The sequence below is a fragment of the Primulina eburnea genome, chromosome 12 (genome assembly GCF_022965805.1).
Source record: "Primulina eburnea isolate SZY01 chromosome 12, ASM2296580v1, whole genome shotgun sequence".
Classification (NCBI taxonomy): Eukaryota; Viridiplantae; Streptophyta; class Magnoliopsida; order Lamiales; family Gesneriaceae; genus Primulina; species Primulina eburnea.
The window spans coordinates 10,661,044-10,688,808 of NC_133112.1; the positions used below are offsets into that span (position 1 = coordinate 10,661,044).

Here is a 27,765-nt window from a genome sequence, read left to right on the forward strand (position 1 = left end):
CCTCAACCATCTCGTTTCTTCTCGCCTCTTCTCTTGCATCCATTTCCTTCTCTTGCGTGCTCATCTTCTCAGGCATCGTTGCTGCACAAATCCAACCGGAAAAGCTTCTCCTGAATCTTCTCAAGCTAGACCAGTAATCCCTCAGCTCTCTTTTCCCATATTCATTGTAGACAAGCTTGTTCTTGCTGCTGCCCTGTTCTGTCGAGCTGTTGCTTCGTTTTCCAGCTTCTTGCTTGTCATTTTTCTTGGTTCTTCGGAGTGTGGAGAGGCTGATTCTATCTTCATTTCAGTTCATAGGAAGCTTTTGAAGGTAATCTCTAAGCCTAGGGTTTAAATTTTGATCATGATGGTATATGATGAATTCTGTTTCAAGTTGCAGGTTTTGGCTTCTGATTTTCGGGTTTTTGGTGTGTTGTGCAGTAAGATTCTTGACTCATGGTTCAAATAGAACTTATAGATCTATGTGTTTTCCTTCTGGAGCCGTTGACAAAATGAATTCCAATTAGAAACGGATTTGATATGATTTTTCTACCAAAATTTGCAAAATGGAATTCTGTGTTGGAGCTGCGTAGATTAGATACTGTAATTCGAGTTTATGACATTTATGCACTCAGATTCTGAACTTGTGATTCAAATAAGAGTTGTAGAGCTATGTGTTTTCTTCGTATTGATTTAAGAATCATTAAATTCCATCAAGAATTGAAATCGTTATACTCATTTTTCCGAAACTGCTCAGGTACAGACTTTTGTCCACGAAGTGCGCATGTAGTAGCGTATTCTTGATAATTATGGGATTTATCTATTAGGATCCTGTAAATAGTTTCTTCTAGGAAAATTAGATATTGGAGTTTCTTTCATTTCTAATTGACGGATATCGATTTGAGTCAATGATGAGTTAGATATGAATTTTATACTCAAAGTGTCTAACCTGAATCTGTCCCAGGACACATTTCTCATGGTTTTTGGTTTTGGGCGTTTCAGTGTCGAGATGATTGAATTTCTTTCCAATGTCTTCTGATGAAATATGGGATTTTGAGTTAGGATTACAGCCATGTATGATTGATCGACTCCTTATAGCGTTTATAACGACGTGTAATTTAATTGATGTGATTTTATGAGAATTATGTGTTTATGTGCTCTTTGTGCTATTTCGGCGTATTTTAAGATTATTCCTCATTTTTTAAAAATGAATGTGAGTTTTTAATTATATTGGAATAATCTGTGGATTTATATGCATTGTTGAGCACACATTCATATCCGTTGTTTCCGAGATTTCTGTTTACTCTTTGATGAGTTATTTAGACATCAGAGCCGAGGGCGTTTAAGCGTCACACCTCTGATGACTAGCGAAAGGGCCGAGCAGTTCTGTAGACTAAAACCCCTGACAAAGATGTGCAGGGCCGAGGGCGTATTTGACACGTCACACCCTTGGCACATGTGGCCACAATTGTTGCTATTGTTTCTTTGGATCCAATTTGATACCCGAGATTATCGGTACCCTACATGCGTTGCATTGCATTGATTTCATTACATGTCATTTATTTATGCTGTAATTTATTTGATCTTCGTATTGGGGTTTGATCCCTGTCCCTCGAGGCTGCTGTGGTTTGTTTTGTGATTCCATAGCAAGTTATACAGGTGGTTCTGATGTAGCTGGCAGAGCATCTACCAGTGGAGCCCAGTGAGACGGTTTGAGTTGGGATTCCCCAGATTCTTATACTATATATTGAGTCATTTGCTGAGGGGATGCCTCGTGTATTTGTATGGTTGTATTATTGAGTGTTGGATCTTATTTGGTGTGATTGAGCCTGGCTGGCTCTGCTTGAGATTGGTATTCTGTTTGTTTTATTGAAATCTATTTTCGAGTGTAAATGTTTTGTTTTGTTGTTTTGAAATTTTTCGGTATGTACTATTAAAGAGGAGGTCATGCCGAAATTTCTGTAGGCCCAAAATGAAATTTTTTATTCGTTTTTGCTGTTTACGCTAATAAATCTTGGTTGTTTTGATAATTAAAAATTAATCAAGAGCACATGCCCTCACAGTTGGTATCAGAGCGTAACTGGGGTATGCTCAAATTAGAGTCTAGGACACTCGAGTTTAGACAAATGAAATGATTGTGTATTTGATTTACTATTTTCTCTTATTAGATTTGCTTGTTATGATTATTTAACTTAGCTGAGTTAGAGCTAGTAGTGAAGTAAGTTTTAACTTTCCTTGAAACCTTTCAGTGCTTATATTATTATTTTTATGCATGTGGTTTAATCCTTGTGTCTCGTAGAATGGCACCTGGAGGTAGAGGCAGAAAGTTAAAAGAAGTTATCCAAGAGTCTGGAGCTCAGAACATAGGAATTCATAGGGTATTTGCAGAGGTAGACGTGGCCGCCCTAGAGAAAGGGCAAATCAAAACGTGAATGCAGAGGTAGAGGTGGAGCAGGAGCCACCAATTCGTCCAGAAAAACATAGGGCAAGGAATGTGGAAGTGGAGCGTGAAGTTCAGCAGTTGAACCAAAGAATGAGAGAAATGGAGTTAGTGATTGCTAAATTCCAAGATATGCGTCCTCCAAAATTCTTTGGAAATGAAGGTAATGAAAAGTCAATGGCATGGCTGAAGAGCATGAATTATTTATTTAATTTGGTGGAGTGCACTCCAGAGCTGAGACTCAAGTTAGCTGTTTACCAACTCAAGGATCGAGCACAACTGTGGTGGGAAGCCACAGAGAAAGCAGTCCGAGAATCTGGTAAGATAATTTCTTGGGAGGTATTCCATACTCATTTTATTCAAGAATACTCGCCTCCATCTTATTATTCTGCTAAGGAAGCCGAGTTCAATCAGTTGATTCAGGGAAATATGTCAGTAGGAGAGTACACCTCTCAATTTTCTGCTCTTCTAGCTTATGTACCTCATTTTTCTAATAGTAATCGATCCAAGCTGTCGTGTTTTATGCAAGGACTGAATCGGACTATACATACATTGGTTATGACTGGAGCACCAACTACTTTTGTAGAAGCGGTAGAGAAAGCAAAGAATATTGAGGCTAGTTTGCTTTGGGAGGATCACAACAAGTTCTATATTTTACTTCCCAAGGGTCAGGGAGTAGCATTTAGATGCCAGTGGGCATACCTCCTTATCAGCCTCCACAGATAAACGAGCCACGGAAGCAGCAGAAATTCAGGGCTAAAGGAAAGAAGTTTAAGAAGAAGTTTTACAGTAGTTCATCTAGTTCAGGCAGATCTCGTGGAGGAAGATCTAGTGGTTATGTTCGAGATTCTCGTGGGAGATGTGGAGGTAGGCATCCTACTATCCAGTGTGCAGGAGTTCAGGGAGACTGCCATACATGTGGATTATCGGGACATTATGCGAGAGTTTGTCCTAATGCGGGAAGACAACAATATCAACCCTCACAGTTTAGCCACTTTCCGCGAGCCCCAGTGCCTAGACCATCTTCTCCACAACCTAGCTACCAACAGCCGAGAAGATCTGCTCAACAGTACTTTCCAGGACCTCAGCAGGCTAGGGTGAATGCTTTGACTCAGGACCAGGCTCATGAGACTCCCGGAGGAGTCATTGCAGGTATATGCTTTATTTTTGATAATCTTGCATGTATATTGATAGACACGGGAGCATCTCATTCATTTTTGTCTGCTGCATTTATCGATGAGTATGGGATAGCCACTACCTTGTTGTTGGATACTGTGTCTGTATCTACCCCTGCTGGTGTGTATTTGATGTATCGTGAAATATTTCTGAACTGTGTGATTAGATTTGATGATAACCGTATGATAACTAATCTAATAAAATTATCTACGTTTGACTCTGACTGTATTTTGGGAATTGATACTTTGACGAATTACCGAGCCACCGTTGATTGTTTCTATGGGGTTGCCAGATTTAGACCATATTATGGCAATAAGTGGAACTTTTATGGTAATGATTCTCAGTCATTCATTCCATTAGTGTCAGTGATGGTAATGTTTAGACTGCTACCGGCATAGAATGAAGGATTCATGATTTATGCAGTTGATGTGATGCAGGAAGAAATGTTGAAAGTTTCAGATATTCATGTGGTAAAGGATTTTCCTGATGTATTTCCTAATGAAATTCCAGGCTTTCCGACTCAAAGGGAAATAAATTTAAGTATTGAGTTAATGTCAAGGACGAATCCTATTTCTAGAGCACCGTATCGTTTGGCTCTAGCAGAGTTGAAAGAACTCAAGGAACAATTACGAGACTTACTGGAGAAAGGTTATATTAGACCAAGTATGTCACCTTGGGGAGCTCCATTATTGTTCATAAAGAAGAAATACGGGACGATGAGGATGTGTTTTAATGCAAAATGAAAAAGTAATTGCATATGCATCTCGACAGTTGAAGCCACACGAGACTCGATATCCAGTTCATGATTTAAAATTGGCTGCCATTGTGTTTGCGTTAAAAATATGGCGTCATTATCTGTACGGTGAACAATTAGTAATTTATTCTGATCAAAAGAGCCTTAAATATCTTTTCACACAGTCCGACTTGAATATGAGACAACGTCGATGGATGGAGTTGCTTAAAGACTGATTGTGAGATTCAATATCAATCATGGCGAATAAATCTAGTTGCAGATGCACTTAGCAGGAAAGCTCAAAACGCTATGCTGACATCTCTGAATATTTCTAAAGTCCACGAGCACTAGGGAACATCAGGATGGACTTATCAAACAAGTGGACTTTATAGTTTCATCTATCAAAGTCGAGCCACAGATAATCTCAAGTATTAAATCAACCCAGAGAACTGATCCGCGCATTCATAGATTGAAAGAATTGGTTCAAACAGATCAGTCAGATTAGTTTAGTGTTGCCTCAGATGGTAGTTTGCGATTTAATGGGAGACTTGTGGTTCCTAATTTGATATATCTGAAAGAAGCTATACTACGTGAAGCACATTGTATTCGACATAGCATTCATCCAGGAAATCGAAAGATGTATCATACTTTGAGAGCTCATTATTTTTGGGAAGGTATGAAGAAGGAAATTTCTGATTTCGTGGCTAAATTTTTAACTTTACAACAGGTTAAAGCTGAATGAATGAGACCTGGCGGTATATTACTTAGTCTTGAAGTGCCACAATGGAATTGGGAACACATCGCTATGGATTTTGTGACACACCTACCTTTTTCTAATCATGGTTTTGATGCTATTTGGGTGATTGTTGATAGATTGTCTAAATCAGCCCATTTTATTCCATATGACCGTACTTGTACTTACAAGAAAATGGCGAAATTGTACATTGATCATGTGGTAAGATTGCATGGTGTACCAGTAACCATAATATCAGACCGTGATCCAAGGTTTACCTCAAAGTTTTGGAGTAGTTTGCAATCAGCTTTGTGTTCAAATTTAGCCATGATCACTTTTTATCATCCCCAAACAGATGGTCAGCCAGAAAGAACCATCCAGACTCTAGAGGATATATTACGAGCAGTTTTAATGGATTTCAGGGGTGGTTGGCAAGAATAATTGTCTCTGGTCGAATTCTCTTACAATAATAGTTTTCAGACAAAGATCGGTATGTCACCATTTGAAGCTTTATATGGCGGAAAGTGCAGATCTCCGATTTGTTGGGAAGACGTAGGAGAATGACATATGTCTAAACCAAAGTTTGTGCAAGAAATGAAAGATAAAGTTACGTTGATTGGAAAAAGAATGAAAGCAGCTCAGGGTTGTCAAGCAATTTATGCTAATAAAATACGCCGGCCTTTAGAGTTCCAGGTTGGCGATTATGTTTTCTTGAAAGTATTACCGTTTTGTGGTACTATGAGATTTGTACGTAAAGGGAAGTTAGCTCCACGTTATATTGGTCCGTATGGGAATTTTGAGAGGATGGGACCTTTGGTTTATCATTTGGACTTGCCGAAAAGTTTGTCTGCGAAACACGATGTGTTTCATGTATCGACGTTGTGGAAGTACTAGCCAGATCCATCTCATGTTTTGAGTACGGAGGATGTGGAGTTAGATAGTTCCCTAAGTTATGTTGAGCATCCAGTTCAAATCCTTGATCGCAAGGAGAAGCAACTCAGGAACAAGACGATTCCTTTGGTTTTGGTGCAGTGGAGTAGACATGAGATAGAGGAAGCTACATGGGAATTAGAAGCTAGAATGCATCAAGAGCCTCATTTGTTTGAAATATGATGAATAATTCCATGTACTCAAATTTTCCTATGTATTATCATTGATAAATATTTTAACCACTTTGTGTATAAGTGTTGTGTAAGTTAGATTTCGAGGACGAAATCTTTTATTAGAAGTGGAGAATGTGAGAACCCGAATTTAATTATTCAATATTTGGCAAGAATTAGAAATAATTATTTTAAAGTGCGAAATTAAAATAATTAAGCCAATAATTATACTTGTGTGTTAAACTTATGTATTAGAAAAATATCGGCATTATAGACGATATTAAAATACATATCGGATTTCTTAAACCATACGAGAGTTGTAATATTTTAATCGGGTCACATTCTATCTATTGGGCTAAATAATTGGATACATGTATATATATGTTAATAGAAAGCCCATTTCCCCCAAGCCCAATCCATTTACTCCTCAACAATCTCTTTCTTCTCGCCTCTTCTCTTGCATCCATTTCCTTCTCTTGCGTGCTCATCTTCTCAGCTGTCGTTGCTGCACAAATCCAACCGGAAAAGCTTCTCCTGAATCTTCTCAAGCTAGACCAGTAATCCCTCAGCTCTCCTTGACCATATTCATTGTAGACAAGCTTGTTCTTGCTGCTGCCCTATTCTGCTCAGCTGTTGCTTCGTTTTCCATCTTCTTGCTTGTCATTTATCTTGGTTCTTTAGAGTATGGAGAGGCTGATTCTATCTTCATTTCAGTTCATAGGAAGCTTTTCAAGGTAATCTCTAATACTAGGGTTTAATTTATTTTAATGATGGTAGATGATGAATTCTGTTTCGAGTTGCAGGTTTTGGCTTCTGATTTTTGGGTTTTTGGTGTGTTGTGCGCTACGATTCTTGACTTGTGGTTCAAATAGGACCTATAGATCTATGTGTTAGCCTTCTTAAGCCACTGATAAAATGGAATTCCAATCAGAAATGGATTTGATATGATTTACAACCAAAATGTGTCAAAATGGAATTCTTTGTTGGAGCTGCGTAGATTAGCTACTGTCATTCGAGTTTATGACATTTATGCGCTTAGATTCAGAACTTGTGATTTCAATAAGAGTTGTAGAGCTATGTGTTTTCTTAGTGTTGATATAAGAATCGTTAAATTACATTAATAATTGAAATCGTTACACTCATTTTTCCAAAATGGCTCAGGTACAGATTTCTGTCCGCGAAGTGCGCATGTAGTAGCGTTTTCTTGATAATTCTGGGATTTATCTATTAGGATTATGGAAATGGTTTCTTCTAGGAAAACATAGATATTGGAATGTCTTTCATCCCCAATTGACGGATATGGATTTGAGTCAATGATGAGTTAGCTATGAATTTTATACTCATAAGTGTCTAACCTGAATCTGTTACAGAACTCATTTCTCATGGTTTCTAGTTTTGTGCATTTTTCAGTATCAAGATGATTGAATTTCTTTCTGATGTCTTCTGATGAAATATGGGATTTTGAGTTAGGATTCCAGCCATGTATGATAAGTGTGTTTTGGTTAAGTTTTGGTTGAGTTACGACCTTAAAACCGAGCTTAGGTCCAAGCTTGGAATTAGTAACTTGTTTTTGGCTAAGAGTTGAATCTTTATTTGATGGAAATAAATTTTTTGCCATAGGTTTTAGTAGCCAGGAAGCTCCAATGAGTTGATAAACTATTGTGGTAATTTAATTTGAAGGTTAAGGTAAAGATTGATTGATTCTTTACAGCGTCTATAAAGACGTGTAATTTAATTGATGTGACTTTATGAGAATTATGTGTTTATGTGCTCTTTGTGCTATTTGGGTATATTTTAAGATTATTTCTCATTTTTTTAAAACAAATATGTGAGTTTTTAATTATATTGGAATAATCTGTGGATTTATTTGCATTGTTGAGCACGTATTCATATCGAGCCATGACTCCGTTGTTTCCGAGATTTCTGTTTACTCTTGGATGAGTTATTTAGACATCATAGCCGAGGGCGTTTACGTGTCACACCTCTGATGAGTAGCGGAAGGGCCGAGCAGTTCTGCAGACTGACACCCCTGACGCAGATGTGCAGTGTCACGTCTCGTGACTGGAGTTATTCGACACCGGCGTTGTTTTACAACCACACAATTGAAACAACAAGCCTCGTAGTACAATATAAACCAAAAACCAGTTTATTACTGATAAACAATCAAAAGTTTGTCTTTACAACGTAGATTCTTAAAATGATAAAAAAATTACGCGGAAGCGTTTACAACTTACTAAGTCAAAACTAAAATAAACTTCTTGAATCATCTTATTATCAGCCCCAAAACTAGTCTTGTTCATCTTCCTTAATTTTATTTTCTGATTTATTTGGGGAGAGTAGAGTAAGGGGTGAGTGATATGGTCGTAACTCAGCAAGTGGGGGCCGTTCGACCACAACATAAAAATATTTACACAATTTTCGAAAATAACACGTAAACATATCATGCTTTTCATATCATCATATTCATATTATAACAACACTGTGATTCTTCCACCTTCTATGATTTACTAATATCAGTCTCTAATTTTTAATCCTCTAAGGAGACAAGGCCATAAAACGGTTCTATCCTACCATGAAGAGCCATATGTTGGGATTCCCACCCATTTTCAGTGAATCCTCACAGTGACAACACGTAAACGTACCAAAATCGCAAAAAAATTAGAAACAAAATGAAGGTGCTCAACCGAAACTTTCGAAAACGAAATAATTCATACCCAACATATTTTAAAACAAACCCACTTACCTTATCTTGGAAGATAACATGAAGAACTCAGAAACCATAGAAGAATCATGCTTCGAAAACGCAACAGCACCTCTACCGAAAAATCAGTCGTCTTGTAAAATTCCTTGCACCTTATTGAACCATTGGATCAGGCTCAAACATTTATAGTACATTACCAAGTACGTTAATTAAATTATGAACAGTGGAGATCGAGTTTGAAGTCGTTTTAACTTGCTTATGGACGAAAAGCCAAAGGTATGCTGTTTCTCACCTAAAATCTGAGCAATTTTCTTACGAATGCTATAAATAAAAAACTAACCGTTGGATTTGGCCGAAATTTGGATATGTTATTCAAAACATACGGAATCATACTTTGGATGGTGGAGATATAATTCCGAGCAACCGAACGATAGAAACGAATTTCTAAACTTGGACAGAACTTTGATGACTCATTCAGAATTTTGGAGAGAAATTTCGAAAATATAGAGAGAAAACTCGAAAATTGAGGTATGAAATTTAAATGGGAGGTCCTCTTATTTATAGAGATATGGTAAAAATCTTACCATAATTTGATTAATATCTTTCCATAATTTGGAGATGCTCCTTCCACAGGAGATGCCCCTTCCATAAATTAGAGATAATCATTCCATAAATATTGATATGCTTCCTCGTTGAGAAATTCTACCTTGAATGTAATATTTCCTTCCAAATTTGATTGATATCCAGCTTTATTTATGTAACGAACCGTACTTGTACTACTTAAAATTTGCGGAAAATTAAAATTTTTCTTGAATACGAAAATAAAATCAATACGATCGTCACTACATCATCCATTCACCAATAAAAATCTTGTTAAAAGAAAAGCTTGCTAAAAACATCTCGCGTCAGACATAAAATCAGAGTATTTTAAACTTGCATAAAAATATTAAAACAGCGTGGGCGGTCCTCGGGTCAAGCCTCCCGCTCACTCCAATCCCGCTCCTTGGTCCCCACCTCCTGTCTCCTCATAGACATCCTCACCTGCATCGATCAGGTCTAGTGAATCTAAAGACTCAACACGTATAAACTGGAAGTAATAAATACTACATAATAAAACCACATGGAACTTTAAAATAGGACATACATACTTGAAGCTTGGCTTTGAAATGAACTTGAACTTGCATACATACATAGACGTGCCATAACTTAAAAGCTTTAATAAAAATGCTTGCATACTTGATCATACTTAAACATACATGACTTCATTTTGTGTAGAGGCATGTTTCAAAGCAAGTGACCCATACATAATAAACGCCTGATCAGACAAAACACAGTACTGGGCTGACAGGGACGTATCCACTACCAAATACATGAGATCCCCGTTCATGATTTAACGGGCTGGTTGGTCCCCGTTGATGATTTAACGCTTTCCAACCACGATCTAACCCGTTCTAACATAACGGGGTGGAGAGGTCCTCGGCCACGTTCAACGACTTCCAAACCCATTCATAATTTGGTCACAAGACATTTAGCATAACTCAAAAACTTAAAATATTTTTGTTTTGCACGTCAACATACTTACTTGGCGTTGAGGGATTCGTTGGACTTCGATTGGGGCCGTTGCTGCACAAACGAACATGAATTTCCACACTTAACTTGCATAACTTAGACGTAGGTACACGATCTCACCACCGAAGTGCATAAATAGCTTATGACATTCTAGATCACTCGGGACTTGACCTCGTTTAACCATACTAACCAGGACATCAAACCCCGAAACAAACTCTAAGATGTCGTGTGAACATTTCCCAACCATAAAAGACATGAACTCACTATCAGAACTTGAAAAGAAGAAAGAACAAAATATTTGGACAGAAGGGGTGGCGCTCGGGCGGTGAAACTTGACCGCTCGAGCGGCAGGGTCCGCGCTCGGGCGGTAATATATGACCGCTCGTGTGCCAGGTCTACTGGACGCCTACACTGAACCGAAGGAGTGGCGCTCGGGCGGTGAGAAATTAACGCTTGGGCGCCGAGTGCACTGTGATCCGCGACTTAGAAACTTAATCTTCCCAAATTCAATCACACCGACAGTGAACAACGCTTCGAGGCTCGTCCTCGGATACTATGGCATTGACTCGACTCCACCTAACCTCCCAAAAGTCTCCAAAACAACCATGCAATTCCAAGTACGCACTAAACCCGTAAACACGATCTTTGACAACAAAACAGTTATAAACGACTATTCAATCTCTCAAATGCCTAATGACACGAAACGAAATGTCAATAATCATCCCCACAGCAATAACAATATACCTATACGCAGAAACGATCGCCCGTCGATTCCCAACGAAGCCTGCAACAATTAAACTTCAAGAACACAATTTACGTAAAAGTCGCAGTTTGAGCAGTCCCACGAAAAACGCCGTAAATCACTCAGTTTTTATCCAAATAATTCTAATTTTATATCAAATCGAAGGCATCGAAAAGTTCTACATTTTTTGCGTTGAAAGTTTTCTCAGATGCTTGACTGAAAAATCGCAGTAACCCAAAATACAGTGAAAAACGGGATTTTAGATCTAAAAACTATTGCAAAACGCATCGATAAATTTCCTGCCCAAACTACTACACATCACACATGGAATTTATGCATAAAAACAACGCAACACATACTATGACATGATCGACGCAGAAAAGAGAGATTATACGTGCCTTTTGATGATAAACTTTATCTAAACGGCGATACCAATGCGGGAACGGAGCGAGGCTTGATCCGGGACGAACGTGGCACTAAAATCCTCAAAGAAAACACACGAAAAGTTGCTGAAAATCGAAGAGGGAAGGGGGCGGCTGCTCTAGCTTGAGGAACCCTAGGTTTTCTCTCTCAAAAATAATAAAAATCTTAATGTGAAGTGAGTGTGTGTGTGTTTAGTCGTTTACAGGTGTGTGTAAAAGTGTGTGTGCACGTGTGTTTTAGTAATTAGGGAGTAAATTATGCTTAATTAAATAATTAGCAACTAATTTAAAATACTAACTCTCCCTTAACTAGTAAAATCTCTAAAATTTTAAAATAACTTACACAAGTAAAAATCCTTAGAAGATTTAAACTCATAATCCACTAACAAATAAATTAGGCTTTAAAATACTAACAACTAAATAAATAATTTAAAACGCCCCATCCTCAACTTAAAATAAAATACCGCATTCTTAAATTGCCAACACCGTCGTCGGGTCCTTTCCCCAATCCCGTCTCGAATGATCGCCTGAAACATGAAACTTGAAAAACATTTTAACGTGCATCACAATAAACATGAATGATTTAAAATAATGCATTTTCATAAATCATGTTTGCCAAAACTCACTTAGAATTAATTAAATGATTTAATAATTAAACAGATGCATGGGTTATACGTTTACTGAATTTGGGCACTACAGTTCCTCCCCCACTTATAAAAATTTCGTCCTCGAAATTAAGTCTTACCAAACAACTCCGGGTAGCGAATCCTGATGTCCGCTTCTGACTCCCAAGTGGCCTCTTCCACCGATTGATTTAGCCACCGGACTTTGACTAGCTTAGTCACTTTGTTCCGGAGTCTGCGCTCCTGTCTGTCTAGGATCTGAATCAGTCGCTCCTCATACGACAGGTCTGGAGCAAGCTGCAACGGCTCATAACTCAGAATATGCGAAGGATTGGCCAGATACTTCCTTAGCATAGAAACATGGAACACATTGTGTACCCCGACCAGATTCGACGGAAGGGCTACACAATAAGCTAATGTCCCAACTCTGTCCAAAATCTCGAATGATCCAATAAACCTCGGACTCAGCTTGCCTCTCTTCCCAAATCTCATTACACTCTTCATAGGTGCTATCTTGACGAAAACGTGATCACCAACGGCAAACTCGAGATCTCTCCTCCTCTTATCAGCATAGCTCTTCTGACGGCTTTGCAGTCTTCATTCTGTCTCGAATCTTGGCCACCACATCTGCTGTCTGCTGAACTATCTCTGGACCGAGATCTGCTCTCTCACCGACTTCGTCCCAATGGACTGGTGATCTGCACTTCCGTCCGTACAACGCCTCGTAGGGGGCCATACCTATAGATGATTGGAAGCTGTTGTTGTAGGTAAACTCCACTAGCGGTATCTTAGAATCCCAAGTCCCCTGAAAATCAATCATACAGGCTCTCCGCAAATCTTCCAGAATCTGAATCACTCGCTCAGACTGGCTATCTGTCTGCGGGTGAAAAGCTGTACTAAACAGCAACTTTGTCCCCATGGCTGCATGTAAGCTCTTCCAGAAGGACGACGTAAACCTCGGGTCCCTGTCGGATACAATCGAAACTGGGAACCCATGTAAACGGACTATCTCCCTGATATAAAGCTCCGCATACTGCGTCATGGAGAAAGTCGTCTTCACTGACAAAAAGTGCGCTGACTTCTTGAGTTGATCCACGATAACCCAAATAGAATTGAATCCCCTGACTGACCTTGGCAACTCAACCACAACGTCCATTGTGACGTTCTCCCATTTCCACTCTGGGATGGGGAGTGGCTTAACCAATCCTGCTGGCCTCTGATGCTCTGCCTTCACCTGCTGACAAGTGAGGCATTCGGACACAAACCTGCGGATGTCTCTCTTCATCCCTGGCCACCAATACAGAATCTGTATGTCCTTATACATCTTGGTACCTCCTGAGTGAATAGAATACGGAGATGCGTGTGCCTCTGTCAGAATATCCTCTCTGATCGAATCAACACTAGGCACCCACATTCTATCCCTGTATCGCACAATATCATCTGACACTGAGTAGAGTAGACTGCCCTTGGCTTCATCCTTCAGTCTCTATTTCTGCAACTGCTCATCTGAAGACTGACCTGCCCGGATACGGTCTAGCAGAGAAGACTAGACTGTCAGATTAGACAGCCTTGGTGCTCTGCCCTTATGGTAAAATTCCAAACCAAACCTCTGAATCTCAGACTGAAGATGTCTCTGCACTGCTAACTGAGCTATGCCTGCAACTTTCCTGCTCAGGGCATCTGCCACAACATTAGCTTTTCCCGGATGGTAGCTAATCTCGCAATCTTAGTCTTTTACCAGCTCCAACCACCGTCTCTGCCACATGTTCAGCTCCTTCTGCGTGAAGAAATATTTCAGACTCTTGTGATCAGTGAAAATCTGACACTTCTCGCCATACAAGTAGTGTCTCCAAATCTTCAACGCAAAGATGACTGCGGCTAATTTTAAATCATGTGTCGGGTAGTTCTTCTCATGCACCTTCAACTGCCTGGAAGCATAAGCTATAACCCGATCTTGCTGCATCAACACTGCGCCTAATCCGAGCTTAGATGCATCGGTATAAAGCACAAATTCACCCTGTCCTGTCGGCATGGCTAGCACTGGCGCCGAAATAAGAGCTTGCTTCAAAGTATCGAAGCTCTTCTGACATTCATCACTCCACACGAATTTAGCATTCTTCTTGGTCAGTGAAGTGAGTGGCACTGCTATGGATGAAAATCCTCGAATGAACTTACGGTAGTAACCGGCTAAAGCCAGAAAACTGCGGATCTCTGATGCATTCTTTGGCTCAACCCATTCCTTAACGGTTGCTACCTTTGCTGGATCCACTTCAATGCCACTGCTAGACACTATATGCCCCAAAAACGCTACTTTCTGCAACCAAAACTCGCACTTATTGAACTTCGCAAATAACTTGCGACTCTGCAAAACCTGCAACACTGTCCTCAAATGCTGGCTATGCTTCTCTTGGCTCTTCGAGTAAATAAAAATGTCGTCAATAAACACTATGACGAACTGATCAAGGTAGGGCTAAAATACTCGATTCATTAGATCCATGAAAATTACTGGAGCATTCGTCAATCCAAATGGCACTAAGAACTCGTAATGCCCATACCTGGTTCTGAAGGCTGTCTTGTGAACATCTGCATCCTTCACCTTCAGTTGGTGATACCCTGATCGAAGATCTATCTTAGAGAACACTGTGGCTCCCTGCAACTGATCAAACAAGTCTTCGATTCTAGGAAGTGGGTATTTATTCTTTATCGTTACCTTGTTCAGCTCTCGGTAATCGATGCACAGCCTCATACTCCCATCCTTCTTCTTTACAAAGAGCACTGGTGCGCCCCACGGTGAGAACCTAGGGCAGATAAATCCCTTGTCGAGAAGCTCCTGAATCTGCTGCTTGAGCTCTAACATCTCAACTGGAGCTAATCGGTACGGTGCCTTAGAGATTGGCACAGTGCCTGGCATAAGATCGATTGCAAACTCTACCTCTCTCTCTCTGGTGGAAGGCCTGTGATGTCATCAGGAAAGACGTCTGGGAATTCTCTGACTACTGACACCTCTGATAAAGACGGAGTGGGTATGTCAGGTGCAGAAATAATGCTGGCCAAGAAGGCCTGACACCCCTTAGAAATAAGTCTCCTAGCCTGCATGCAAGAGATCATGCTGGGGAAACTTCTCCATCTGGCTGGCTCAAATATGAATTGCTCCATGCCCGACGGTCTAACCAATACTGACCTCTTCTGAAGGTCAATCAGAACTCTGTTCCTCATCAGCCAGTCCATTCCTAAGATAATGTCGAACTCCGGCATCGGCAGTAGAATCAAATCCGCATATACTAGATGGCCCTGCAATTCCAGATCCATATCTCTGATCACGCTAGTTGCTAACAGCTCTTCCCCGGATGGAACTGTCACCGAAAAATTTATGTCTAGGCCAATGGACTTGATGTCCAGTTGATTAGCAAAAGTCTCCGAGATAAATGAGTGAGTGGCTCCTGAATCTATTAGTGTCGTCGTGGCTAATCTCTTAATGAAAATATTCCCTGAGAGGCATTCGCACAACAAACTAACTTATATCCCGAAAATTCTACCATAAACCTCATGCAACAAAAGACACCCACAATTCAACTAAAACACTAGTATTCCCAATTAAAATTAAACATGCAAGGCAAAGAAATCAATACTGTACTGAATTAAATACATTACCAGTAAAAAAGAAATCAATACTGTACTGAATTAAATACATTACCAGTCAAAATGGTAGTGTCTGGATTTGCCTCTTGGGCATGCATGGCGAAAACTCTCCCTTGGGTTGGCTGCTTCCAGTGTGGGCACTCTTTCAACATGTGGTCCGTAGCTCCACATTTAAAACATTTCCCAGATCCCCATAAGCACTGACCGGGATGCTGGCGATTGCATTTCTGACACACTGGGAAATTACCGGGCCTCTGAAGCGCCCCCTGCTGCTGGATAGGGCCCTTGCCTTTCGGCGGTCCCTGATAGGGTTTCTTTCCCGATTGCCCCTGGTAAGGTTTCTTGAACTGAGGCCTCTGATGCTGTTGCTGCTGCGGTGGAGCCTGATAGGGCTTCTTGCCCTGCCTATCTGCCTCAATGTCTCGCTGGTCTTGCTCTGCCGCCAAAGCGCTCGAAATGGCAACTGCGTATGTAGTAGGGCCAGCTACCCTCCCATCACGACGCAAGATCGGCCGCAAACCATCCATAAAATGTCTCAGCTTTGCCTGGAAATCATTCGAAATGAGGGTTACGAAGTAACACCCCCTCTCAAACTTTCTGACAAAGTCTGCCACGCTGCTGTCCCCCTGCCTTAGTGTCATAAATTCCCTGGTCAAGCGGGAGCGTACTTCCTTAGTGAAGTACTTGGCGAAGAACACTTCCTTGAATCCAGTCCAAGACAAAGTCTGCAAATTCACTGCCCCCGACGCGCTCTTCCACCTTAGTCTAGCGTCCCCTAACAGAAGGAACGTGGCGCACCTGACTCTATCTGCATCACTCAGTTCCATAAAGTCGAATATTACCTCAATAGACTTGATCCATCCTTCAGCTACCATCGGGTCAGTGGTACCCGAGAACTCCTTTGGGCTCATTCTTCTGAACCTCTCGTACACTGCTTCCGGTTGGGGCCTCGCCCCTACACCCGCTGCTGTAGCCTGGTTCCCCGCAAATTGCGCGAAGAACTGCGTCATACCTGCAAGCATCTGTGCCTGCATGTCTGGAGGTGGAGGTGGAGGATCGGCCCTCTCCTCATTTCGGGCCTCTCTGTCCTCTTCCCTCGCTTCACGGTCAACCACACGTCTAGGAGGCATACTGTTCCAATAATTCACCCAACACATAAACCCAATATGCATGAACATGATATAAATGACATAAGATGCACGTACTACAACTTGAAAATATGCACATGCTGAAATCAGAACTTAATGCTTACTACATAACATAAATTTGAAACTTTAAAACTTACAGACTTGAGGTGTGACTTCGTGAGCTTCTTGCGACTGGCAGTAGGCGTAACCCTTTACAAAAACACCGCTCTGATACCAACTGTAACGAACCGTACTTGTACTACTTAAAATTTGCGGAAATTAAACGGGCTGGTTGGTCCCCGTTCATGATTTAATGCTTTCCAACCACGATCTAACCCGTTCATAATTTAACGGGGTGGAGAGGTCCTCGGCCACGTTCAACGACTTCCAAACCCATTCATAATTTGGTCACAAGACATTTAGCATACCTCAAAAACATAAAATATTTTCGTTTCGCACGTCAACATACTTACTTGGTGTTGAGGGATTCGTTGGACTTCGATTGGGGCCGTTGCTGCACAAACTAACATGAATTTCCACACTTAACTTGCATAACTTAGACGTAGGTACAGGAGCTCACCACCGAAGTGCATAAATAGCTTATGACATTCTAGATCACTCGGGACTTGACCTCGTTTAACCATACTAACCAGGACATCAAACCCCGAAACAAACTCTAAGATGCCGTGTGAACATTTCCCAACCATAAAAGACATGAACTTACTATCAGAACTTGAAAAGAAGAAAGAACAAAATATTTGGACAGAAGGGGTGGGGCTCGGGCGGTGAAACTTGACCGCTCGAGCAGCAGGGTCCCCACGCGGGCGTTAATATATTACCGCTCGGGCGCCAGGTCTACTGGACGCCTAGACTGAACCGAAGGAGTGGCGCTCGGGCGGTGAGAAATTACCGCTCGGGCGCCGAGTGCACTGTGATCCGCGACTTAGAAACTTAATCTCCCCAAATTCAATCACACCGACAGTGAACAACGCTTTGAGGCTCGTCCTAGGATACTATGGCTTTGACTCGACTCCACATAACCTCCCAAAAGTCTCCAAAACAACCATGCAATTCCAAGTACACACTAAACCCGTAAACACGATCTTTGACAACAAAACAGTTATAAACGACTATTCAATCTCTCAAATGCCTAATGACGCGAAACGAAATGTCAATAACCATCCCCACAGCAATAACAATATTCCTATACGCATCAACGATCGCCCGTCGATCCCCAACGAAGCCTGCAACAATTAAACTTCAAGAACACAATTTACGTAAAAGTCGCAGTTTGAGCAGTCCCACGAAAAACGCCGTAACTCACTCAATTGTTATCCAAATAATTCTAATTTTATATCAAATCGAAGGCATCGAAAAGTTCTACATTTTTTGCGTTGAAAGTTTTCTCAGATGCTAGACTGAAAAATCGCAGTAACCCAAAATACAGTGAAAAACGGGATTTTAGATCAAAAAACTATTGCAAAACGCATCGATAAATTTCCTGCCCAAACTACTACACATCACACATGGATTTTATGCATAAAAACAACGCAACACATAATAGGACATGATCGACGCAGAAAATAGAGATTATACGTGCCTTTTGATGATAAACTTTATCGAAACGGCGATACCGATGCGGGAACGGAGCGAGGCTTGATACGGGACGAACGTGGCACTAAAATCCTCAAAGAAAACACACGAAAAGTTGCTGGAAATCGAAGAGGGAAGGGGGCGGCTACTCTAGCTTGAGGAACCCTAGGTTTTCTCTCTCAAAAATAATAAAAATCTTAATGTGAAGTGAGTGTGTGTGTGTTTAGTCGTTTACAGGTGTGTGTAAAAGTGTGTGTGCGCGTGTGTTTTAGTAATTAGGGAGTAAATTATGCTTAATTAAATAATTAGCATCTAATTTAAAATAATAACTCTCACTTAACTAGTAAAATCTCTAAAATTTTAAAATAACTTACACAAGTAAAAATCCTTAGAAGATTTAAACTCATAATCCACTAACAAATAAATTAGGCTTTAAAATACTAACAACTAAATAAATCATTTAAAACGCCCCATCCTCAACTTAAAATAAAATACCGCATTCTTAAATTGCCAACACCGTCGCCGGGTCCTTTCCCCAATCCCGCCTTGAATGATCGCCTGAAACATGAAACTTGAAAAACATTTTAACGTGCATCACAATAAACATGAATGATTTAAAATAATGCATTTTCATAAATCATGCTTGGCCAAAACTCACTTAGAATTAATTAAATGATTTAATAATTAAACAGATGCATGGGTTTTACGTGTACTTAATTTGGGCACTACAATTTATCGTGTATCTTACACTTGATTTTGAATTCCATGTATTATTTATATTTTCGAATTTATTATAACTCGAAAATAAATTCTTATACATGTTTATATTTAATTAATTATTACCCCAAAAATTCGTTCTATAAATTTTGACCATTGTACCTTTCCGTAGGTAATTATACGTCGTCTCAGTAATTTGTCATTGATGTCCACAATATGAATATAGGCATCCTCATATTTCAGCTCTTCCCCATGTTACCTTTGATCATGAGCAGTTCAATTCACCTAACATGGCTTGGGTTCGAGATGTATTTCCTTAGTTTGCACTTGTGGAATACATTGTGGATTCTACATATATCTGGTGGCAATGCTATTCTATAAGCCAATATGCCAATCTCTCTAGAATTTGGATAGTCCTACGTACCGATGATTCACTTTTCCAGCTTTACTGAATCTAATGATTATTTCATTAATGAGAAACTTATATAAGCTTTTCACACAATGTGAGTTCCATTTGTCTCCTTTTAAGATAAGACTAACTCTTTTCCTGGCCTTATGCAGCCTTGAGTCTGTCTTTGATGATTGCCACTTTTCCATTGTTTCTTGAATTAGTTCTAGCCAGTTATGTCTGTTTCCTCTATTTCTTCCCTGCACAGTGATGATCAAAACTTTACTTGTTGACGTACTTATCACTTAGATATAAATCTGTGACATCTCTTTTCATTATGCTTCACTAGAAACTTACTTTCAAATCCCTATACGTCTTTGTACTGACGGGATAGATGGGGAATGTTGCTTATGCGCCTCTTACATCACTTTTTATCACAGGTTGTCGATGTCTGGCAAACACAATCATCTTCTCATCCCTAGGATTCCGTCCGGGTCCACTTGAAAATCTGATGATTTTATTTCAATGGCTTGTTCTTCGAATAACTCTAGTGTCTTGTCACAACTCTGATTTAACTTGACTACTTACCGAAGGCATGGTCGCGGAGAGTGATGTTAGGTTATCTTACTCATGTTTTTTTTTCAACTCAAAGCATCGGCTACCCTATTTGCCTTGCTGGCGTGGTAGCTTATTATCAAGTCATAGTCTTTGAGCAACTCTATCTATCGTCTTTGTCTCATTTTTAATTCTTTTTGAATGAACAAATATTTGAGACTTGGTGGCCAGTGAGTGAATATTTCACACTTGGCATCGTAGAGATAGTGTCTCCAAATTTTCAAAGCAAAGATCACTGCGTTTTTCTCATGCGGCTAGAGTAAACTCGCCTGTCTTGCATGAGTACACCTCTGAGATATTCTTTTGATGCTTTGTTGTAGATGGTAAAATCCTTGTCCTTAGTAGGCAATACCAACACTGGTGTAACTGCAAGCTTCTCTTTTAATGTTTGAAAGTTCTTTTCACATTCTTCGCTTCAGTTGAATTCGTAGTTCTTTTGTGCGAGTCTCGTCAGTAATACGACTACTGAAGAGAAGCCCTCGACGAATTTCCACTAATAGCCTGGAAATCCAAAAAAAAAAAAGCTTCTAATTTCGGTTGCATTATTATGTTTCGGCTAATCTAGAACTGCATCTACTTTCTTAGTTCCACTGATATTCCTGATTCCGATCTTACATAACCTTATTCTGAATGTTGACATTGGGGTGTCTACTGCTCTGACCTTTAGCTGATGATGCCATGTCCTCGGGTCAAGTTTGGAGAAGACTCTGACTCTAAGTTGATCAAAAAGATCTTTTATCATTGTAAGAAGATATGTATTCTTGATTGTGATTTTATTGAGTCCTCTGTTTTCTATACACAATCTCATGCTTTCATCTTTCTTCTTTTCAAATAGGAATGAAGCTCCCCAAGAGGATGCAGTTGTCCTAATCTGCTTTTTGTCTGACAACTTTTAGAGTTGTTCTTTTAGCTCCTTGAGTTTAGCTGGAGCAATTCGGTATGGTGCATCACCAGCTACCAAATTTATCTCGAACTCTACTTCACAGTTCGAGACTATTCCAAGAAGACTTTCTGGAAAAATGTCCAAAAATTTTTGTATTACTGGAATATCTTCAAACTTCAGCTCATCTATTTCTTGCACTTTGTTTACCATTGCTAGGTAAATTTCTTTGCCCAATATTATGGCTTTCCAAGTTTGGGAAACAGAAAAAATATATTTTTGTTCCTTGGCATGGACATGGTATCTGATTTCTTCTTGGTTCGGGGTTCAGAGTTTGACATTTTTATTCTGTCAATATATTATTGCACGGTTCTTAAATAACAAATTCATTACTAGGATGGCATCGAAATCTACTGAAGTGAGTTGAATCAAGTCGGCACTGAATATATGCGAATTGATATTGATTTATTCTATCTTGAAATTATCCCAATTACTATCAAAAAAATTAAAATCCATATAGAATATTGAAACTTAACTCAATATCGATCTATAGCTTATTAACTTAAATCCCGAAAATTATAACCTAGTAGTTACCTCAAATAATTATTCTTTTACTAAATCTTATTTTCATCAAGACCATGAGCCTATCATGCTCTAACACAAAGGATTTCATTGAATTTCGTCCTCTTTGAATCATTCTTAGTAACATAAAAAGTCAAAACTTATTGTACTATACTTTATTTGACACCCATCAATATCTCATAACTTATTTTATTTACATAAGATCACAACCTACTTGCTATCCCAAAATAATATACATTTCTTAACGTGTAGATATTGTCTCACAAGATATTTCCTAGGTCTTAGCGCTTAACATTTTTAATAACCCAAACTTAATACCCACACAGTTAGGTGTTACCGCAAAATCAACTTCTCCATTGGAATATCCAAAACTTCTGTTATAATTCTTATATCAATTTTTTTAATATTAGTTTTCATAAATAACTTATCATCCTCGACTCAATTTTTTTTAATCTTAAATCAGAAGCTTAAGTCAATATATCTCTTATATTATATTCCCAAAAAATAAATACAAATACTAATTGTCCTCATAATAAAATTTCATGAAAATTCGAGTAGTTTCAAGAAAATATGTTGAACGAAATTTTTCGAGAAATTTTCCAAAAATAGAAATTTTGGGCATTGACACATGGATAGAAAGAATATGTCAAGAGGATTCTAGAATAGTCGACGGAATTAAATTATGAGTTTCCTACGAAAAGCTATGAGTTCTACGATGCTTTCCTAAAATAGCAAAAACGCGATTTCGGAGGTACAGATGAAGGAATTTCTCGTTTTCAGACCACGCCTCAAAAAAAAGTTGTAGTATTACTCGTTGGTCGTTCCGAAGGGGACTGCATCAGCCTTTCGCCATAATCTGATAAATTTTTCTCCCCGACTGTATTATGAACCTGACGGCTCTTATACCACTTAAATGTCACGCCCCGTGACTGGGGTTAGTCGACACCGACGTTGTTTTACAACCACACAATTGAAAACAACAAGCCTCGTAGTACAGTATAAACAAAAAACCAGTTTATTACTCATAATCAATCAAAAGATTGTCTTTACAACGTAGATTCTTAAAATGATAAAAAAATATGCGGAAGCGTTTACAACTTACTAAGTCAAAATTAAAATAAACTTACTCCAAAACTGGTCTTGTTCATCTTCTTCGATTTTCTTTTCTGATTTATCTGGGTAGAGTAGAGTAAGGGGTGAGTGATATGGTCGTCACTTAGAAAGTGGGGGCCGTTCGAGCACAACATAAAAACATTTACACAATTTTCGAAAATAACACGTAAACATATCATGCTTTTCATAACATATCGTCATATTCGTATCATAACAGCACTGCGATTCTTCCACCTTCTATGGTTTACTGTTATCAGTCCCTAATTTTTAATCCTCTAAGGGAACGAGCCATAAAACAGTTCTATCCCACAGTGAAGGGCCATATGTTTGGATTCCCACCCATTTTCAGTGAATTCTCATAGTGCCAACACGTAAACGTACCAAAATCGCACAAAAAACGTAGAAACAGAATGAAGGTGCTCAGCCGAAACATTCGAAAACGAAATAATCCATATGCAACATATTTTAAAACAAGCCCACTTACCTTATATTTAAAGAGAACGTGAAGAATTCATAAATCATTGAAGAATCATGCTTCGAAAACGCAACAACACCTCTACCGAAAAATCAGCCGCCTTGTAAAATTCCTTGCACCTTATTGAACCGCTGGATCGGGCTTAAACATTTACAGTACGTTACCAAATACGTTAATTAAATTATGAACGGTGGAGATCGAGTTTGAAGTCGTTTTAACCTGCTTATGGACGGAAAATCGTAGGTATGCTGTTTCTCGCCTAAAATCTGAGCAGCTTTTTTACGAAGGCTCTAAACGAAAAACTAACCGTTGGATTTGGCCGAAATTTGGATATGTTATTCAAAACATATGGAAGCATACTCTGAACGGTGGAGATCGGATTCCGAGCACGAACGAGAGAAACAAATTTCTAAACTTGGACAAAACTTTGATTACTCGTGCAGAATTTTGGAGAGGAATTTTGAAAATATAGAGAGAAAACTCGAAAATTGAGGTATGAAATTTAAATGGGAGGTCCTCCTATTTATAGAGATGTGGTAAAAATTTTACCATAATTTGATTGATATCTTTCCATAATTTGGAGATGCTCCTTCCATAAATTCAAGATAATCATTCCATAAATATTGATATGCTTCCTTGTTGAGAAAATCTACCTTGTATGTAATATTTCCTTCCAAATTAGATTGATAACCAGCCTTATTTATCATGTATCTTATACTTGATTTTGAATTCCATTGATTATTTATATTTTCGAATCTATTATAACTCGAAAATAAATTCTAATACATGTCTATATTTAATTAATTACGGGCCCAATAATTTGGGTTCTCCATGCAGGGCCGAGGGCATATTTGACATGTCATACCTGTGGCCACAGTTGTTGCTATCGTTTCTTTGGATCTAGTTTGATACCCAAGATTATTGGTACCCTACATGCATTGCATTGCATTTATTTCATTACATGTCATTTATTTATGCTGTAATTTATTTGATCTTCGTACTGGGTTTCGACCTCTGTCCCTCAGGGCTGCTGTGGTTTGTTTTGTGATTCCATAGCAGGTTATACAGGTGGTTCTGATGTTGCTGACAGAGCGTCTGCCAGTGGAGCCCAGTTAGACGGTTTGAGTTGGCAGTTCCCAGATATTTATACTATATATTGAGTCATTTTCCGAGGGGATGCCTCGTGTATTTGTATGGTTGTATTATCGAGTGTTTGATCTTATTTTGTGTGATTGAGCTTGGCTGGCTCTGCTTGAGATTGGTATTCTGTTTGTTTTATTGGAATCTATTTTCGAGTGTAAATGTTTTGTTGTGTTGTTTTGAAATTTTTTGGTATGTACTATTTACGAGAAGGTCATGCCGAAATTTCTGTAGGCCCAAAATGAAATTTTTTACTCGTTTTTGCTTTTTACACTAATAAATCCTGGTTGTTTGAAAATTAAAAATTAATTAAGAGCACGAGCCCACACACCCACCTCCTAATGGGGATGCTGCTACTCATGTACTAGAGGGCATAGCACGATTCTTTGAGCAGCAGGCTCCGAGGCCACAACATGATGTATATGATCAGTCCCGGAGGCTGGGTCCGAAGGATTTTTCTGGCACCACCGACCCATTTTCTGCTGAGGGTTGGATTAGATCCATTGAGGTGCACTTCCGTTATCTGAATATGGGAGATGTTGACCGAGTTAGGTGTGCTACTTATATGCTTCGCGATGAGGCTTCTCTTTGGTGGGAAAGAGCTGAACATGGTGTCTGTTGGAAATTTCATGTTCGCAATATTAATTTTGATGTTAACAAAACTTTCTATTTTGTTTATAATTATTTTACCTAAGTGTGTAGAAACTGGAACTGATTAGGATTCGAACTGATCAGTTATCGAACCAAAACTGAAGGTATCGAGACGTAAACTGTAAGCGACAACTGATCTCCCAAATTGAACCAGTTCAACTGATTGTCCAGATGATAGGTAGTTCAGTAAAAGACCTTCAGAAGCCCCACCAGCTGATGAAAAACTTAACTGATGAAGAGTCTAGCTGAACAGTTCAACTGAAGCAGCGAAATAAATTCAACCGACGAGCCAACTAATTTCACCAAACCAGTTCGAGATCAGTTCAACTGACCAGTTCAGAACATCAGTTAGGAATTAATCAGTTTGCAGAACGCGACAAGCTTATTCAGTGGAATCAAGCTGTGCATATTACGGAAAAGCTTTTTTCCAGTCAAAGGACAATAATGGACGTTGCATCAGAGCTTAAAGACAAAATGTTCCAGAATGGATGTCGGAAAGTACAGACACATTTCGAAGAACAAATTGAAATTGCATCGAACATATTTGACGAGTCTTGGTGTACCGTCTCATTGCCTCTATAAATACCAGACCAAGATCATCAATATAGAAGTGTGTGAAGATCCAAATAAAAATAGGGCATGCCAACTGCTTAGTGTAGAAGCAAAATTTCCAGTGTGTGAGAATACTTTCATGTTGTATTCATAGATCAGTTCTCACACACTCACACACCATCACTCACATATACAGAAAATTAAGTGTACTGATAAGTTGAGCGAGTCTTGCACAAGGGCGTAAAAATTGTGTATTTAGTTTTTAACACATATATGTTAAACAAGTGTTGGTTGGAATGTATTACCTTCAATCTAGGCTAGGAGTTCAGTTAGGCAGCGGTGTAAATCCTAAGCTGAGTGAGTTTTTACAAGGTGTTGTATAAATCAAAGTCTTCTGTGGAACCTACCCGAGGTGGTAGAAGAGGTTACGTTGGAGCAGTTGAAGTCTCCGAACATCCATAAACATATCTTGTGTGTTAACTGTTTAATTATGGTTTTCAAACTAATTTAATCAGTTCGAGCTGTTTTTAGTTCAGTTAGGTATCAGTTCAGTTCTGTAGTAGCCCGAATTCCAAATTGGGTAATTAACGGATTAATGGTGATTAAGAAGGTTTAATGTGTAATTTTGACCAGGGTCATGATCGGACGGACCGAAGATGGTTCGGAAGCACCGAAGAGTTCGGACGATCCGAAGTGAGTTCGGTGGATCCGATCATGAGGTGTCAAGAGTTGATCGACACGTCAGTTTGCATGCACGTTCGGACGATCCGAAGTGTAGGTTCGGAGGATCCGATCATGAGGTGTCAAGAGCCGGTGGACACGTAGGAGTTCGGACGTTCCGAAGTATGTTCGGTGGATCCGAACATAGCCTATAAATAGTGCTCGGATTTCCTCATTTTGGATATTCATTTGTTGAGTTGTGGCTCTTCTTTGAGAGGTTTTGGAAGGTTTTTAGGGTTAGTGGTTGGTCGAGCGATAGCCAGGAGCTGCCAGGATTGGTAGTGTAGCGACGCCGGAGTTTCGAGGCAATCGACATCAAAGGGCTGTCGACGGACGAAGGTAAACCCTAAACCTTTGGTAGTACTAGGGAGTACTGGTTTTGCTAGTCGAGCATGGTAGTATTGATTGAGTATGCTTTTGATGCGTAGGCTTGTGCTAGACCTGATTAGCGGTGTTGCGTAAGGCTAGGCTTGCTGTGATAGAGGTACGAAAGTACTGTCCGAGATATCCTGGTTGAGTATACATTCATATATGTGTTGCATGATTATGTGGTGCATTGATATATGTCATTTGATGCATGCTATTATGTCACGTTTATTACTGCACGTTGCATTTCACGTTGAGCCGTATCTCCTTCGAGATAGCCTTTACTGTTGAGCCGTATCTCTTTCGAGATAAGCTATATCTTGGGGCCGCTCAGCCCTGTCTTGTGGACGCATGGACACCGAGAGTACACAGTGGCCGACGGGTCGGGAGGGCTTCGGTGGTCCGGGACATTTTAGGTCCACGTCTGTCTTGTAGTGGATGCAGTGACCCAGAGGTGTACCGCGCGGCACTATCCACTTGGCGCCTCTAGACTGAGCATTTTGAGATCCTTTGTGATTCCTGTTTCTTGACTACCCGGTATCATGATCATAGCATGTGCATTTCATATAGGTTTGTATACTCATACTTTTGTACTGGGCGTTCTTATCGCTCACGTCCTCGGTTTTTGTTTATCTTGGACACCCCATTCCCACGGGGCAGGCCTCAGGTTGGATAGCTCAGGAGGAGCAGGAGGAGGACAGTGAGTAACTGGTTGGTTTAGTTTTCAGTACTTTTCTATTCGATATGGTTGTACTGAATATTTTAGTTGAGTTATTCTAGACTTCGATTGGGTTGTATAATTATAGTTGTTGATTATTTCCGCTGTTATCTCTGATTATTGTTAATTAAGTTATTTGCGTGCTTAGTTCTTGGTTAGTAGGTGATTCTGGAACGGGTAGTGTGATTCTGGAACGGGTCACTACATTTATGGTATCAGAGCATGCATACGATTTTGGGATATAGATTTCTGTTTTGGGATTTCCGTTGAC

The 27,765-nt window shown here is 39.6% G+C and overlaps 1 long non-coding RNA gene across 1 annotated transcript; it reads left to right on the forward strand.

Annotated features, from left to right (window-relative positions):
* Nucleotides 1-24,643, forward strand: LOC140807971 (uncharacterized). Its single transcript, XR_012112780.1, has 3 exons — nucleotides 1-310; nucleotides 7,782-7,847; nucleotides 24,407-24,643. It is a non-coding gene; the product is annotated as an uncharacterized lncRNA (long non-coding RNA).
* The last annotated feature ends 3,122 nt before the right edge of the window (nucleotides 24,644-27,765 follow it).